The following is a 16,339-nucleotide window of genomic DNA, read 5'->3' as shown; positions in this document are numbered from 1 at the left end:
GGAGAAAATTCAAACTTGTGCATTTCAGTTTAATGAATAAGTCTTCTTACGTAGGTGTTGCGTAAAAAAAATTGACATCAAGTATTTGTTCGTATTTCAAAAACTTTTTTCTGGGGAAAAACTTCAAATTTTTGGACGTAATAGCCTGTCTTTTAAAAAGATAAAAACAAAACTGTTTGATGCAACTCTATTACGTTGTCGTCACAATTAGGACGAGAAAACGACGCAAAAAATTTCTAGAAAATGTCGCTGAATGGGAGGAAATTAATTTCTTTATTTCGATTTGCCTTTGCTGCAAGTTGTCCGTTTACGGTTATATTTTAGAAGTCAAAGTTTTTTGTATTGAACAAATTTTCACATTATTATAGGAGTTTTGCCTTAGAAAAACAGGAGAAAATTCAAGCTTGTGAATTTCAGTTGAATGAGTAAATCTTCTTAGGTAGGTTTTGCGTAAAAAAAAAATTTGGACGACAAGTATTGTCCGTATTTCCAAAACTTTATTTTAGAGAAATCTTCAAATTTGTGGACGTTAATGTCTGTCCTATGAAAAGATTAATACAACTGCTTGACGCTACTCTATTAAACTGCCAACAAGATTGAGACGAGATTATCGCGCGAATGAAGCGTCAATATTTCAAGAAAATGTTGCCAAACGACGGGATAATAATTTCACTATTCAAAAATTGCTTTATCTGTTTGTTGTCCGTTTCCTATTATATTCAAGGGGTCAAGGTCTCTTGTAGTGAACAAATTCTCACATTAAAATAAGAATTTTACCCATTGAATATAATAAGAAAAGAACAAAATTCATTCAAGCATCCTTGATGGAATGAGCAAACCTATTCACGCAGGATTTGCGTAATGAGGATTAATAAGTAAAATCGTCAATTTTGTATTGCGGAAATCCTCAAATTTGTAATTAAAATTGCATAACTTTTTTCTCAACTGCTTGACGCAACTTTATTACGTTCTCGTCAAGTTTAAGACGGGATTACAGCGCGAATGAGACGCAGAAATTTCTAGAAAATGTCGCTAAACGAGAGGATAACAATTTTACTTTACTGAATTTTCTTCGATAAGAACGCTCGTTGTCCGTCACGAGATATTAGATTAGAATGGAGTTGTGACAACCCAAGCAGCTCAAGTTACATTTGTGTATGCAGATCAATTTTCAATATTAACCACTATTGACAATCCTGGCCTTTTAACTTCCAATTAGTTATTAACATTTATTTATTATTTTGGTTTCTCAATTTGAGTTTGAAATAAAGCGACCGCGATGCATATCGATAAAATCAATATTTTCAAACATTAGCCTAATTTAACACAAATTTTTATTTCGTCCCGGTTATTCATATCATACACAAAATCCGCTAAGAATTGACTCAAGATATATAACTGATTCAACCTAACTTATCTGTCATTGCATCAGTTGTTTCTTGCAACTCTTCTTGATAATATCAGTTTTATATATTACCTCTTTACTTTGAGCACTATGGCATATCACATTATTTTGCCAAAATTTATATGTGATGTTGGATTTATAGAACTTTTTTGTGTATCACTGTCCTATTTTGAAATTTATTGGCGGCCCACTAAAAAATGCTCGGGAAATGCCATGGCCCACAGTTTGTCGACCACTGGTCTAAATGAATTATTTTTTGTTTTCAAACCAGTAGTGCGTATTCTCGGAACAACTAGTTGTTATTAGTCTCGTGGGCATATTCTAGTTCACACAACAATGCTATTGTGTCAGATCTCTTAGAATTCGATTTGTATGTATTTTGTCAGTTTTGTTGCTTGCTTGCATTATCTTAATTTCAATGATAGCTGTTGTTTTGAGCAATATTACACAAAGAAAACTAGTCAAAAAGAATCTTTTTTTTTTAAACCGGTAGTAAGTCCTCTTGAACAACTAATTGTTATTGGTCTCGTGCGCATATTCTAGTCCCGCAACAATGCTATTGTTTCAAATCACTTCTAAATATACAGGAATACATCATATCGCCTAAGGCTTTATGAGACGGCAATTTTAGTTCCGTCGTGCGATCAGATAATCTCTGTAAATTTACATATCGTTGAGTGTACACTTATACATAACTGAGCTATTTACCAAGATTTATAGACTGATAAAATTTTGTTAAAAAAATTTTAAATAGAAAAAAGTAATGGAAGGATTACGGGTTTAAAAGATCAACATGTAATATAGGTTTGTCGTTAACAAAGTGATACATGCTGTCACTCAAAAACAAAAAAATTGTGACTGATTTATTCTAGATGTGACGTATTTGAAATAGAAAAATAAATATTCAGTGTAATGTGTACGACCAAATTTATCCATTTCCAATTTTTTCAGTGCTATTTAACCATACACCATACACTATAATTTTTACATAAGTCATTTGATTGTTCTTGTTAGAACTAGCCAAAAATAGCCTGATTATATAACATACGGCAACACCGATGCGGACCCAATTTCACAACCATTTTCGAAAGATTCCTGACAATAAAGTCACATGCGTTAATAGGGTTAGAAGCCGAATAATATTAGGCAATTCCTCTCGTTTGTTATGTCAAACCATATTGCTGCAAAAAATGTATTATTGGTTTTTATACCGAATTTCGTAATGTCGTGGATGCTATGGATTGAAATCTCAAACCTAGAAGGGTCCGAAACCTGATTATATAAATTGGGTTCAATAATGAGTTATATAACATAGCTGTACCAACCATTTTCGAAAGATTCCTGACAATGAAGTCACATGTGTTAATAGGGTTAGAAGCCGAATAATATTAGGCAATTCCTCTCGTTTGTTATGTCAAATCATATTGCTGCAAAAAAATGTATTATTGGTTTTTATACCGAATTTCGTAATGTCGTGGATGCTATGGATTGAAATCTCAAACCTAGAAGGGTCCGAAACCTGATTATATAAATTGGGTTCAATAATGAGTTATATAACATAGCTGTACCAACCATTTTCGAAAGATTCCTGACAATGAAGTCACATGTGTTAATAGGGTTAGAAGCCGAATAATATTAGGCAATTCCTCTCGTTTGTTATGTCAAATCATATTGCTGCAAAAAAATGTATTATTGGTTTTTATACCGAATTTCGTAATGTCGTGGATGCTATGGATTGAAATCTCAAACCTAGAAGGGTCCGAAACCTGATTATATAAATTGGGTTCAATAATGAGTTATATAACTAGCTGGACCATAATCTCCAAAAGGAAGGTATTGTTATTTTTTCATACAAAGTTTCGTATGGTTGTTATCGAGGATATATATATCTCTTTCCATATGCGAAACTAAAATACTTAATCTATGGTACAGCGAATGACGATAACTACTTCAGTTTTGTAATGCCAAACCATATCGACATAAAAATAAGGTATTGTTATTTTTTCATGGAAAATTTTGAGTGACTGTGAGCACGGATAAATATCTCTTTCAATAACTGGATGAGAAACCGAAATATATAATCTAGGGTACAATGAGAGACGATAATTCCCCTGGTTTTGTGATGCAAACCATATCGACATAAGAAAGATATTATTGGTTTTTCACACGGAATTTGATTACGTAATGTTTTGTTAGCAATGGATTCATTTCTATGACCTAACTGGACCAGAAACCGAGATTCAATAACGCGTAATATATTATGTTATAAGATGCTAAATCAAGAGTTTCGTTCCGAACAAGACCCTGGACAAGCAGCTACTGATATCTAATGATATGTTATTATTATGAAAAAAACGGGATCTTTCCAGTTCGGCATTGCCGGTCCAATTGATTACACCAGCGTTTCCCAACCTTTTTTGATCGCGGACTATTTTCCCACTGGCGAAAACCTTCGCGGACTCAACGTGAGTTTATTGCAACCGTACTCTGTGTGAAGAAGTAATAAAACCAAACACAACAGAAATTTTCCGAATTTTAAAATCGGAAATGCTACGCAATTACGCCTTTGTTAAAAGGGGCGACTTCTTTAGTGTATAAATGACCTTTTCTGTCGCACAATATTCAATCCTTGACAACGACAAAAATTTAAAATGTGTTCCTATTTTAATTTATTTGTGTTCATGGTCACTCGCGGTAATTAGTATATTAGTAAATAAAAATAAAAAATATTCATCACCTTGCTTTAATATTAATTCAATTGTGATCATTTTACTCTGCTATTCGTATTTTTGTGAATTCGACAAATATGAGCTGTTCGTACAACAGTAAAGCTAGGAGTCGGCAACATTTTGTCGCTCGCAGGCCAAAATTAAAAGTTGCAAGTCATTGGTGGGCCGCGCATATTTTTAGAAAGTTAAAAGCCGGGCGTATGGCAAATGAATCACATTTTTTCATACAGATCAGAAGTTAAATTTTAAGCAGCGAAGACTGACCATTTGAATATTCAACCAATTGCACTTAGCGTTCAACTTTTCTGCGGTTTGTTGCCATTGAATGCCTAATTATAATTAAATTATAGGATCATTCAACGAGTAATTGTGAATTATATACTCGTTAGGTTATGATATAATTTAGTCTAAACGTGCCGCAAAATAAATTCTGTCACGTGAAGAATATAATCCTAAAAACAGCTTTTTGTTGATATAATTCAGAGAAGCGTTGCGGGCCTGATTATATTGCTCCGTGGGCTGTAGGTTGCGGACCCTGCAGTAAAGCAAAGAATTTTGAGGGAAATGCCTTGATACGAATACTACGGTAGCACCCGAAATTTTGCAATTTGCAACATGTCTAAAAAAGCGTTTTTAAAAAACTTATGATGTTTTCAGTTTTATTTTCAGTATTTTGTATTGCCGCTTTTCAATTTAGAAAATTTAGATTGCCACCTACCAGAAAAATTATTCCTCGAACAACAACGACTAAAAATCCAATCATTTGATTAAACCCCGCGCAAGGGGGGCGGCAGGGGATTTTAACCTTAGATTTGAAATCTGCAATGTTATGATGCTGTTGTTGTTATATGTTTCATGGCGCTTATAACCTCAGTGTTCTTTTGCGCCATTGATCAATTCGAATTAAAAATCCTATACTAATATATTATACAATATTTACGAATAAATAATTATACAATTAAATCAATTATAATAATTATTTAATCTCAAATATTTCTGCCCGTAGACAAAACAAATTCAATAACAGTTTCATTGATGTCCTTGTTACTAAGCATTTCTGCGATGTTAATACAGTTAAGTCTTACGCTTTAGCCGCTAAGCCAATATATCTGATTTTGTAATGCTGGAGAATAGCATCGACAAGTGATGTATTCGTCTTTTATTAGAAATTCTAATCGTTTTACTGATATTTGTCAATTGTTATGACTTGCGGCATTCGTATTGAACTATATTTCATTCAGTTATCCAATACTTTCACTCGTAATCATTACAGAGACAGGATGAAGCACAACTGCCATTCCTTTTGGTATGCGGTTCTTTCACTTGTAATCATTACACAGACAGGACGATATTTGTGGCAATAATTACCGCTATCAGATTGACGAAACTTTTCTTGGAAATTTCCTTTTAACCAAACTTTTGTGGAAACGTAGAGTTAAACTGAATCCCACCCAATTAATACGCTAATATACTGAATGTAATCCGCTTTTTGGGGATTCTCTCAAACGTCAAACAGGGCTCTGGATTAGCAGCAAGTAATACGTGGAGTTGTTCGATGCCTTTGGACTTCTGCTCTGACATGCCTACTCAATTTTGTTAGACGCTTAGCTCAGCGAGGGTCTTCTAAGCAAAGGTAAGCCAGTGTTTCCCAACATGTGAGTCGCTAGCCAAGGCTGGTTTGCCCGAAAACCCACATAAACCTCAGAAACTTCGCAGCATCTAATTTGCTTAATTACAGCTACGCTACAAATTCGAAAATTCGCTGATGTCCAGCAAGCTTTCTCACTTTAAAGTAATTCCTGATAAAATAAATGTTATGTAAAAACGTTTGTTTTTTATTAATAATTCAATTTTGCGATAAAAGCACGGCATACCATAATTGAGCATATCCTTGGGTAAATTTTCAAAAATCAGGGGCGTTTGAAAAAAGGTTGAGAACCACTGCTGTAAGTCTCAAGTAGTCAGAACGAAATGGATTATTGCACATACTCGTTCTTCCCACCGAAATACCCAATGATTGTGTTAACTTCTAATCTTAAATTTTTTGGTACTATTTATGATAGACAACACACAAAACGCGATTTTGATTTGAAGCCGTACAAGTGTACGCCTGGCATGTGGTTGCCCAAGACATGCACGACATCTCTGATAGCACGGGAGAAATCGGTTTGAATGTCAAGATATGGTCGACAGCATTGTTTTAAACAGTGATACCATCTCAACTGCATTCTTGCGATGTTTCCTATTTATATACTCGTGTGAGGCATCGTGATAAAAGCCACTAGGTATATTTATATGAGGTATGTCGGGAATTTGCGGTGACCAATCACTTGGCAGATCGTCTAAAAATAATCAGTTTTGAATTTAGCTCAAACAAGTGAGTAACGGCGAACTTTGTGTTAGTTACTCTATCTTTTTTGTGAGAAGTTCGGGATTTCGCTTATTTTTATGTGTACAATGCAGGTTGCTTTGAGCTCAAAAATAGTTCAATTCACGAGATCACGTGGTGTTACAACTCCATTGCTACCTTCAAGGCCACACTTCCACGGGCCCCGCGCTAATTCTGGGTGCAAATTATCAAATTTAACAGTTATAAATTATGAGCATGTATATATCAGTGTGTTTATGCACTACATGCAAGAGTCTTAATGTACTTGAAATTACTTTAATCGTGGTTTAGTACTTAGTTACATATACCTTACGACCAAAGTTATCCTCTGTGACGTTTGTCATCACCATAGAAACCACTTGCGATAGTACACGAGGGAGCCTCGTGCGGTTCAATATTTTGGCTATTAATATTTGTGCTACATGCAGAATACTAAATATACCAACTTAAATTTAAATAAAGTGTGATTAACACTTGTTCTACACAAAATGCATTCAATGCAAAATGCTTATATTAAAAAAATAGGTTTAGGTAATAAAAAGTTAATTGTCACTCACTACACTGTGGGATACTTGTTGATTATAATCCAAGTTTAGCTCTCCTATTGTTCTGGCACTGTCCCAATCTTAGGTATTTCTTTATAACCCAGAATTTGTTACAAATGTTTATGTGCATGCAATTGCGTTTCCTGTCATATTTCTAAAATGCTTGTCTGAAGAAGACTGGCCTTGGTCAGACGAAACGTTACAGAAATATATTTGTGTAAGTGTGCAGCAAGACTTTTGGATTGAATTGAAGTCATTTTATATCACAAAATCTTAATTTCCGTTTGTTATATTTACCCACACTGGGCCCACATTATCTGTTTTCCATAGAGACCCTCGCAATGAATAAGGCCGCCCCTGACTACGTTTATGTTTTTAGCGAGTGGGTGTCCCATTGAGTTAACATTAAAAGGAAAAAGCTGCTGCTAAATATTTCGTCACATCAATGACGATGGTTCAAAGAAAAATTAGTCAATGCAAACGAAGTTGCACATTACTGCATCACACTCACGGACTTGCTATGCAAAACCATGAGCTATTACGGAAATGCAATCATTGCATTTAACCTTACCCGCCACGATACATCATCATCACTTCGATACACGTGTATAAACATAATAAAGAGGTGCGGGTTTTCCAATCTGTTGTTTTAAACTGGTCTTGAACCCGAGGTCTTGTACCCTGACTATAAATATGTTGACATATATATATATGACATCGTTTTATTGTAAACTTCATTATGGCATGGTAAGCTTTGCAATGAACCATTAGCTCGTTGGATTTCTGGTTTGTCTGATTGACACAACACGTAAAAGATAATCTTGTGGAATATTCTATATGTTTACTACAAACTACAGTAATCAAGATATCTCAAAATTTCAGAATGTGGCGACATTTTTGCGTAGTTTCAGGCGACATGAGAAATAAGCGATCTAGTTAAATGTTTAATTATTATAATACATCCAAGGTGCATTTACATAAATATTTTCAATGTTGGCTCACTGTGTAAAACATGGGTGTGCATGCTTTAATACGAGAGGGTCAGATAAAAGTTACAAAATAAAACCGAGGGGCGCACCGTTATTTAACATAGGCTTTCTTAGAGTTTCGGGCACAAAAATTTTAGTTGATCTCATGACATGCGTTGTTCGCCTCTCACAAGCTAGCTGTATGGCATTGTCATAGACATAGATAACAAATTGGACCCAGGTATAGGCTTTGCAATGCAAAGGGATTGGAAGCACTCGCAGGTACCAGATTGAACTATATTAAAAACTCGGACCGCATAATTTTTCCTTGCTGGCCGCAGGTTGCACACTTCTGATGTAAAACGTCAGGAATACCATTTGCCAATAATCACTTGATTTATTCATAATACCATAATAAACTTGCAATAAATTATAAACTCATGGGTTTTGAAGTTCGTCTGATTGACACGACACGTCAAAGATAATCTTGTGGAATATTCTTTGTTTATTGCAGACTTGCGTAATTCAATACCTCAGGTTTCAAAATATGGTGACTGACTTGCATAGTATTAGGCGACACAAGAAAAAAGCTGTTTGGCAAAATGCTTAGTTAGTATAATGCATCCATAGCACATTTACATAAATGTCCCAAATGTTATCCTACTGTGTGAAACTTCAGGATTGCCAATTGCCAATTATCACTTGATTTCTTCATAATAACATTATAAATTTACAATAAATCTTAAGCTCGTGGGTTTTGAGGTTCGTCTGATTGACACGACACGTCAAAGATAATCTTGGGGAATTTTCTTTGTTTATTGCAGACTTGCGTAATTCAATACCTCAAAATTTCAAAATATGATGACTGTTTTGCGTATCTGTGGGCAACACAAGAAATAAGCAATTTTGTTGAATTATTAGGTTAATAAAAATTTACATAAATGTCTCATAAGTTGCACAAAATGTCAGGAATACTCTTGCCATCGCAACGCTGATCCAACGGAGATATTAATGTGGGGCGCTCCCGTAGTATGTGCGCCGAGGTGGCGGGCACCTGAACACAGTATGTGTACCAAGTTAGGGTTAGGCTATAATTTTATTCTAATTTCCCTTATTTTAGTTCTATTTTGAGTTCAGGGACTAGCCATCGCAACGCGGGCGTTAATGTAGGGCGTTCCCGTAGTATGTGGACCAAGGTGGCGAACACCTGAACATAGTATGTGTACCAGGTTAGGGTTGGGCCATAATTTTTTCTCAATTTTAGATTTATCACGAGTTCAGGGACTAGCCAAGTGACTCCCGTAGTATTTGGACCTGAAATTATGGCCTAACTCTAACCTGATACATATACTACGTTCCGGTGTCCGCCATCTTGTTGCACATACCACGGGAGTACCTGATGTGGTAAAGGATTGTTGGGCTCGGTGTGACCATCGTGATTGTTGCTTAGATACAGCTTTCTCAAACATCAAAATTTATGCTCCTGAACGATTGCGTAATAACTATTCCCTGTAACCGAATTGGACCCATAACTGGACAGTTAGGTCGTAGAACTCATTATATGTGGGGGGGCTCCCGAAGTATGCGAACCAAGATGGCGGACATCGGAATGTAATATGTGCACTAGGTTAGGGTTAGGCCATAATTTTAAGTATAAATACTACGGGAGGCTCTTGGCTAGTCTTCGAACTGATAATAGGACTAAAATAAGGAAAATTGGAAAAAAATTATCGCCTAACCCAACCTGTTACCCATGTTACGTTCCGATGTCCGCCATCTTGGTTCGCATACTTCGGGAGCACCTATGTGGGTATGTATAGTTGAAATATGCTTGGTCAAACGAAACGTTACAGAAATACAATTGTGTTAGTGTGCAGCAAGACTATTAAATTAGGTAATGTATTGCTTGTTTTTGTATTGTTACAATGACTGTAATTTTGATTGGCGCAATAAAAAATCTCTCTCTCTATCTTAATAAAAAACCCTAATAAAGATTTTAATTAGAATCTTAATTATCGTTCACCACAGCGTGTTTTTAAAATGTCAAGTTGTCAAGTTTGATTGGCGAGACGACAAAGACGCAAAAGAATGATTCAGACACAAAACAAACCAAAAGAGATTACAGAATTCCTTGAATATTCACTACGTTTTTTATTCCACAAATATGCTATCTAAAGATCAGCATCGGGTCAGATTTTAAAAAGCAAAAACATGCTGTGACGGAGGTTTTATTTGTATACGGTGTCGTAAGCCGCTCCGGGGTGTAATTTGAACTTGGCTCGCGTAAAAGGCTTATCGGCTTATCAGATACAGATAATCAGGATTGTTTTCAGACCTTTGTGCTAAGAGAAAGGTTACAAGCACTTACTTTTTTTGCTTAATTTGTTGAAAGCAAACTCACTCAGAAATAGGAAAACTCGCGTCTGAGCAAAGTAACGGACGAAAACTGCTCCTTAAATGTAAACAAAGAAAATAACTTGGCCGCAACAGAATTATGTGCACCAATATGGAAGTAACTAATTTTGTTCGCCTACTTTACATCAAGTTGTGTAAAAGAACTGGAACCTATGGATAGGGAGTATATTCACTTGACTCACACAGACAGTCCCCGAACTCGTAATAGAACTGAAAAAATAAAAATCGGAATAAAACTATGGCCTCAATCTAACCTGGTGCCGAAGTACCATAATTTGTATAAGAAGGTATTTTCCACGAACGTGATGAAAGTTATTTCCAACTATGTTGGAACTTCATGTAATGACTTCTTGAAAAACCACGAGGTTAAATAAATAGCCGGTTAGGCCAAAGTATTTTTCATTGAAGTATGCAACGTAGTCTAATCACTAAACTTATGTTAGCATATCGATCGTGTGATATAAATCTTCCGATAAGATAAAAAACGAACCTTGTAAAATGCTGAAAACCTATTTATTAGATATCCTAATGAAGTCCCTTGTGTATGGATTTATATTGTGTTTGAATATTGTCAAATTGAGTTATTCCAATCAATTTCGAATATTCATTCGAGTCTGTTCGAAGCAAGACCGCAAACTCCGGACTAAAAATAGTGATAGAAAATCATTTACAGTTCACACATGCGTCATCAATCTAAAAAAATCGAAGATAGTTATCTACGATCACGGCGGTGACTCAGCTTTCGGTACTCCCGTAATGTGTGTACACTGTTAAAATTTTTTTTCCAAATTTACTAAAAAAAAATGGCAGCAAAAGTACTGGCCCCATGTAAAAAAATTTACAGGCCCTATCAGTAGTATTATGAACAGTATTTTTAGTAAATTTACATAGATTGATGGTAGCAAAAATTACTATAAAACTGTAAAAAATACTACTTTTTTGACGGCAGTAAACCTACCCACCAGTAGTAATATTTTTTACCTTAAAATAGTAAATAAAATTACTATCTCGATGGCAGCTACCTTACCCGACAGTAGTACCATACAATACTAGCATGATGGTAATTTCTCACTCGCGATGACCGAACCACTACGAGAGTAGCAAAGCTATTTACTAGCACGACACAACAGTAAACACACATATTACAGTTAAAATAAAAAAAACGAGATTCTGGAAACGAAAATCATTTTATTACAATTGATATTTTTATAAAACCATAAATACACACTGAACGCCTTTAAGGCTTGTAAAACAGTTTCGAAAGAAATTTCAGAAAATATATGGTCTACAGTCAAATTTAAACACCTATTAGGAGACGTTGAAGGCTATCCATGCAATAAAATGAGGGCACAAGTTCTTGTAGGACATAGGAATTCTGTATGTAATGGATCAAAATCGAGTTTCTATTGGCACTTGTTAGAAATCTGGTCTATACATTTCGAGGTCTATTTATTTATCTCAATAGATCCAAATAAAGTCAAACAAGAAAACGTTTTAGGACTGGGTTGTTTAGTTGACAAACTTATTTTGAAATCAAATTTCTGGATACCAGGCTATGAGACGCTGGCAAACGTGACATACATAATAACGAGACTATTGTAAGAATTTCACGATTTTTTGCACTTTACTCTAATTATAATGTTTCAAAATGGAAAATTTTGGGAAATATCATGCAACCTATTTTGTAGCTATGGCAAGAGTTTCAAAGATGACAAATTCTAAAGTTAATTATGCAAGATAATTTTCAAGATAAGATTTCAAGGGGCGTGAAGTCGAAGAGCGGGAGTTTGAGGATTTTGGTAGGAGCATGAGTGGGAGTTCTAAATTTTGAAGCTTGCGGAGTCTATAGAGTTAATCATAGTCGGAGTTTATCCACACTTATGAATAGAGTTTGACTGGACATTTTTAAAGCTCATGAGCTAGGAGCAGAGTTTGCAGAAGTTGCAAATTCAAAAATGTTAAAATTGATAAAACTGGACAAAAAGTTACACTAAAGCAGCTAGCATAGCAGCAGTCAAATCTTATAAGATCAGGGAGTCAAGAGTTTTAATTCATATTTTGAAAGAGTCTTGAGCAGAAGACGGAGTCATATATTTGCAAATGTGGGAGTTGATAGTCATGAGTGGAAGCCAGAAATTTTGTGGTTGAAGAAGATTACGGAGCAGAGTTTGTTTAAAATTATCCAGACTTCACACCCAACACACAGCTAAATCATTTTTTATCAAATTAATCGATCAGCCAAAAGCAGGGCTGCGAACTCGAACTTCGAAAAACTCTATCAAATACATGAACTCAAACCCCTGACCAGGGTAATGAACTCGAACTTGAGAAACTCAATCAAAGGCATGTGAAAATTTGATCGAGTTTTCACCCCTGGTCAAAAGTGATGTAAGCTGCAGTAACACCACCAAAGTTTATCTAAACATCAATTTCTAACAACGGCACATATAACGCCTGTGATAGATTCACTCTTCTTGCAAGGCCGATTACTTTTGCATGAACGTCTTTGCCTTTACTTTTTTTCGACTTAGTGCCTCTGGGGTTTATGTCACCGAAGAACCTGAAAAAAGACCGAACTTAAATGGCGAATAGGTTTCACATATGAAATTTGGAAAACGTCCTGTCATCTCACCACCAAAATAGTAAAAACACAAACACTGGACAAAAATAGTAAAAATGTCAGGTATTTATAATGTATCGTGCCTTGCCAAGGGATAAACAAAAAACTGCCAGTGGGCCAGGAATGCAATTGCTAAACCAAGAAGCACCAGATCCTCCTAGCCTCCAGTTGTCGCAAATCGCAATAGGCTCATCCGCTCGTTGACATTCGATTGCAAATGCAGCAATTGAAAAATATTGTATTAATTTCTGTCATTAGTAATGATTTTTTGCAAATATATCAAAAATTTCCTGCTACAAAATGGAGAGCACAGTGACATCGTTTGAAATTGAAGTTCACTAAAATAGGATTGTTGTGAGTTCATTTTTCACATATGGATGTAAAACATATTAGATTAGGAGGAAACATGTGTGGTACCGCCAGTCAGTCTATTATTAACCACCTAAAACTGTTTAACTAATTAAATTATTCTCAGCCCCACTTATGGCCCAGTCCCCAGGATATGGACACCATGAGTTTGTGCAAGTCCAGTCACATATTTCCTTTTCACAACCCATTTTTTGTATTGTATGTCATCAAATAACACTACATGACAGAAGAAACAGGTAATTCGTCAACAACGTGTACATTGTGCCAACAGCAAGAATTATATCAGCACTGTAGACTAGCACATTTTTTCTTACCTCTGAATAAAATCAAACGTCAGCAAGGCCTTCTTTGGATATTCTATGTTGAAAACATAGAACGAAGCAAACTGAAAAGCTACCGCTTCAAAAAACGATCTACAGGAACACACCACTTCTTGTTCAGCGATGACGTAAAAAGTCTCAGCAGTCGCTACCGTGTTACCTGAAACACAAGATTGTAAACTTTAGCTTCGAATCTATAGGCTTATGAATAAAGTGAAAGTCACTCGACAGGTTGATTAATCTTATTATCTCAACTTCTAAAGCCAACTAATAACAAATACACATTTGCTAGAGGTGGATGATTAGTGATTTTTTTGATAATATGCAATTACACAATTATTAATTGTATAATAGTACGATCATATCCAAATTGGCTTTGGCTATATATCTAACATAGCAGACATGGATTTGTTCTTATTTTCACTCACCGTTGATAGCAAGCGCAACACTGATAAAACGAAGGGAGAACTTATTACATTGATGAGGCTTATGATGCGCATTACGTTCTTTCAGAAATAATATATTTCATATTTCAAGCAATGCATACTGTGACGCAACAGTTAAAGCAGGTTGCATGACAGAAGCTGGTGATATTATTTTATAATAATCACAACTGAGAAGTATATGGCGACACAAAATGGCCTTTGAAAAAGTTGCGCAGAATTAATCACAGGAAAACAGCTATCATATCATTTTTCGAAATTGTTCCCGATATTCACAATTACATCGCTTACCTCTAACACTTACCTATGCAAGCAATAAATGGAGATTTTGGAATATCTTTTAATATCTGGGAAAAAGTGGTTTCTTTCTGAAAATAGGCAAAGTAGTGAATGTATATGCAAAAAAATTCCGTTAACCACTATCATGCAGTTAGTTTCCAATTAATTTGCAGTCGGCTCACAAAACTTTATACGAACAGTGTTGTGCAGAAGTTACATTACTCTTGATGCAAAAACTTTCAAAAAAAAGTACTTTACACAAAAAAAGCATAGAACATACCTGGAAACACTTAAATATTTGGTTTAGGTTTTCTCCGAAATAATAGGCGATCAACGTGACCACCCCAGTCGATTTTGGTAATTCAGTTTTCAGACTCTTTGATTCCGATTTTGAAGAACTTATAAATTCAGAAATTTTCTTATTGGTTGAATATTTCAATGTTCTAAATAATAATGCCTGCTAAAACGCTTAAAAACAGTGAGAAACCGTCAAAAAACACCCAGAACCCTGCTAAACGCTTAAAAACAGTGACCAACCGTCAAAAAACACCAAGAACCCTGCTAAAACGCTTAAAAACAGTGAAAAACCGTCAAAAAAACACCGAGAACCCTGCTAAAACGCCTATAAACAGTGAAAACCCGTCAAAAAACACCAAGAATCCTGCTAAAACGCTTAAAAACAGTGTACAACCGTAAAAAAACACCAAGAACCCTGCTATAACCCTTAAAAACAGTGAAAAACCGTCAAAAAACACCAAGAACCCTGCTAAAACGCTTAAAAACAGTGAAAACCCGTCAAAAACACCAAGAACCCTGCTAAAACGCTTAAAAACAGTCAAATAATACAGTGTAAATTGTGAAATCGCCAAATACGTTCCGAACAAGATGGCCGCCTTGTAGACTTTGTAGGTATAGTTGAATTCATCTGTCTGTTACCGGTACCGTACCTATTGTTGCCACTGACTTGTAACGTTTGAACGTATCCTATCACCATAGGCTACCGGTAAGTTACATCTATTCCGAAACAAATACTGAAATAGCCAATTCAGATTTTTACTCTTGGTCGTCGATATATACCGGTACCGGTAAGACGGCGAAACTAACGCAGTGTGTAAGCATGTCGCTGTATACAGGTAGGCTACGGTACCGGTACCATTAGATGCTGATGTACACGGTATTTAAAGAATATTTTGGTCTACCAACTACAAGTCTGCTACTGTAACACAAACATGCTCAATTAACGCATGAAAAGCTACAAAAACCAACCGCCTAAAATAAACATCCACTAACGACAAAGAGCCTCGCTTACCGAGTCCTAATTCCTGAACCAGAAAAAGCGCGGGCTACAGGCACGTGACATTTGAGTGATGTCATAATTGGCACATTACCGGTACTAAATGACCTATGACCGGAAAGAGAAGGATTAAAATATAGGACACTTTGATCTCTGCAAAAAGTACCAGTACCGGTACCTCAATATTCAGACCACTACCCGTGGTAAATTCGCAGCTACCGTACAGACCGTTGCTAACACAATCATCAAACTCAGACTCACGCTATTGCATACTTAACATACGTACCGCATTCAGTTTTCATACGCACGCAACCGATGCTGAGTAGGGCTGGGCATTTCGAATCGAATATTCGAATCGAATCGAATAGTAAATTATTCGAATCGGTTCAGAGATAAATTTCGAATCGCCGCCATCTTGTTTTTATCTTTCGGCTAATGGTCGACGTAAATTCCCCAATTTTTTTTTCATTGGAGTCATATTTTTTCAACGAAATTCTAACATATGACTATTTTCTGTAGTGAGTTATTGATAAAACGTGTTTGTTATTCTGTGTGAACGCTCA

At 35.7% G+C, this 16,339-nt stretch overlaps 1 long non-coding RNA gene across 1 annotated transcript; it reads right to left on the bottom strand.

The window, feature by feature from the left end:
• Positions 1-11,619: 11,619 nt before the first annotated feature.
• LOC120332550 (uncharacterized) lies at positions 11,620-14,978 on the bottom strand. The gene is made up of 4 exons (XR_005568107.2): positions 14,763-14,978; positions 14,508-14,571; positions 13,755-13,920; positions 11,620-13,011 (listed from the first exon to the last, which is right to left on the bottom strand). It is a non-coding gene; the product is annotated as an uncharacterized LOC120332550 (long non-coding RNA).
• Positions 14,979-16,339: the final 1,361 nt, after the last annotated feature.

Source organism: Styela clava, chromosome 11, assembly GCF_964204865.1.
Source record: "Styela clava chromosome 11, kaStyClav1.hap1.2, whole genome shotgun sequence".
Lineage (NCBI taxonomy): Eukaryota > Metazoa > Chordata > Ascidiacea > Stolidobranchia > Styelidae > Styela > Styela clava.
Note: the sequence above shows the minus strand (reverse complement) of the source record. Positions and strands in the feature narration are given on the sequence as shown.